Raw genomic sequence first — 2807 nt, 5'->3', positions numbered from 1 at the left:
GCAAAGATTCCCTATGAAAGCTGTTACTTAGTGTGGTCATTTCATTCTGTAAATGTTCAGCAATGAATTATTGTTGCCTCTGCATAGAGGCATAGAATCCTATGGAAGAATTCCCTATAAAAATTGTTGATTTTGAGTGGGTGTAGAAGTAACATCTATCCCTTTGATATTAATCCAGAGTCAAAGCTTGCTTTAAGCATTTATCCTAAAGCAAGCAATCCTTATGTGTTAAACGGTTCATACAATCACATTGTTGATGCTAAAACTGCAATTAATGTCTCAAATAGTTCATAAATAGTTCGTAACATAGTACGTTAATATAAGACACTAACCATATAACCATTGAACTGAACTAATGAAATGGAAAGATAAACAAAATAAATAGTTCTGCCTAGCATTTGCATAGTTCATAGTGCATAGATATTGAATACCTGGATCATCTTAAGATGGCAGAGGAATGTGGCGACGCAAATTAGCAAAAAAAATACGAGTTGTGCCAGTCAATGCTATATGGGTAAGATGGTTATTGTCTCCTATGAGGAACGGTGACGTCCTAACAGGGGGGGTGAATTAGGACACTTAAAACCTAATTTCTCCAAAAACATCACAAGATAAATCTATCGCGATTTCTATCTTAATGTGCTCTAGGTTTATCTAGAATATCTAATCTGCCGCTCAAGAGAATTACAACATACTCTAGCACAGTAAATTACAAGAAAGTAAATGAGAAAATGTAAATAAGGTAGAGATACAAACTCGGCATAAGAAATTTTTATCCTGTGGTGTCGATGATACAAACGCCACCCCTATTCCACATTAGAGTTCCACCAAGGATATGCTCCCGGTCGGCAACTAGTCATGACTCTTGAGCCATGAAGCCACCAAGGCAAGGCCTCGAGCCAAATGAGCCACTAAGCCACAAAGGCAAGGTCTTACCACTAGCCTCTCATCCAGTCATTTGTCGTCATGATCACTTCGAAGCTTGAGCCACTAAGGCAAGGGTCTCCGCGTCCCCGTACACATGTCTTGTCGTCACTCCACACTAAGTTGGAGGGTCAACAAGGTTGAGCCACTAATGCCCAAGATGTCGGCGTGTCACCAAGACTTCAAGGTGCCAGTGTACCTCTCGGTACAAGCTAGGATCACTCCTTGATCCACTCTCTAGGCATCCATCACCTAGCAACACTCTCTAGGCCTATAAGCACTAATCACACACTAATCTTATGCTTAATTGCCTTGGATAATCATTTTAAGCACTTTGGTAGCTTTGATGTCTTCTCAAGCGTATATGGAAGACTTCAGAAGCATGCCACACCTTGAAATAACTGAATGGAGGGGTACTGCCAACTTGCCATTTTCCCAACAGCTTAGAAAAGCTGTTAACACCGGATGATCTGATGAGAATAGCAGTACTAACGCCGGATTATCCGGTGAGTATAACCTCAGAAACTAGCCATTTGAACTCCACTCGATGCCTCTGTGAAAACCGGACACTTCTATGTACCTTCAAATCTATCACTGGACCTTCTGGTGAGTTATCATGAGCCATCCGAGCCATTGCAGTCTCTCTGTATAAAATGCTCTGGTGCATTCATCCTTAGAGCACCGGACCTTTCGGTGGGTTATTCTTCATTCTTCAATACTTGCAGTAGTCTCTGCCAGAAATATTTTGGTGCTATAATTTGGTGCGCACAAACCAAGCACCAGACCATTCGATGGGTTGATCCTCAGTCTTCTGCACTTACATTTTTCTCTGCAGGAAATACTCCAGTGTTACCCAGTGCAGATCACCGGACTTTTCGGTGAGCTCCTCAGCATTCTCCCCCTTTGTCAGAAACACTTAAGTAGTCTTATGTCCTATTCACCAAACTTTTCGGTGAGGCTATCAGTCCCTAGACACAATGCTCCGGTGAGTGCAAACTCCTCTACACCAAACCATCTGGTGAGGCAAATCTTTCTGGGACTTTTTCAATTCAATCAAACTTTATCTCGGCTACTGTGGCTTCTTGATGTATTGCATCCATGAGACCTAGTAACATATATTGTTGAAAAATATGTTAGTATCAATGACTATATTGTCATTAATCACTAAAATCATAATTATAGCATAATAGGTCCATTTTCGCTACATCCTCGATGTGGTAATGTGAAATTGTAAGTATGGGTACCAGCAAATCCACCATTATTTTTAGGGTCATCAATGTCCTTCGTAGATGGAGGCCTCAAAGGAAGGGGTCGTTGTGGCATGAAATCATCATCGTCGTCGTCTTGAGCTATCACGGTAATAGCACATCCTATTTTCTTGTCGGTTGTATGCCATCTCGATGTGGTGCGTGAACATCCTCTTGCAGTGTTTGTTGAACCTTCTCCTGCATTGCTGCTGGAACATTGAGACATTGAGGGCATGAAATTATCATCCTCATCATTTTCTGGATGAGTAGTAGAGAGTGCCCCTGTACCCCTTAGGTTCACTGACTATCATCGTCTTCGATGCGAACCAGGTATGACACCCTCACCGAAGAGTATATACATCACCAAAAAGTTTGTGCTGTCTTTGTTGATCAAATGTGCGTTTTTTGGGAACGTATAAAGCAAAAGAGGAGCATTCGAATCAATGAAAAAAGATAAGTAGGGTGACCACATAGAAAATTACAAACCTAAATGTGGGATGCATACTGGTCGGGCAACATCATTATCATTCTTTGCCTCCTAGAGAAACCTAGAACAGAAGCATGGTTAGCTAGTTTGCACACCTTAAGATATGTTTAACGTTGCTCGTGCAAGAGGGCCATAAGGTCCTCGGTGGT

Source organism: Phragmites australis, chromosome 4 (assembly GCF_958298935.1).
Source record: "Phragmites australis chromosome 4, lpPhrAust1.1, whole genome shotgun sequence".
In the NCBI taxonomy this organism is placed as follows: domain Eukaryota; kingdom Viridiplantae; phylum Streptophyta; class Magnoliopsida; order Poales; family Poaceae; genus Phragmites; species Phragmites australis.
The sequence above is the reverse complement of the archived record's forward strand: the minus strand, read 5'-3'. Positions refer to the sequence as shown.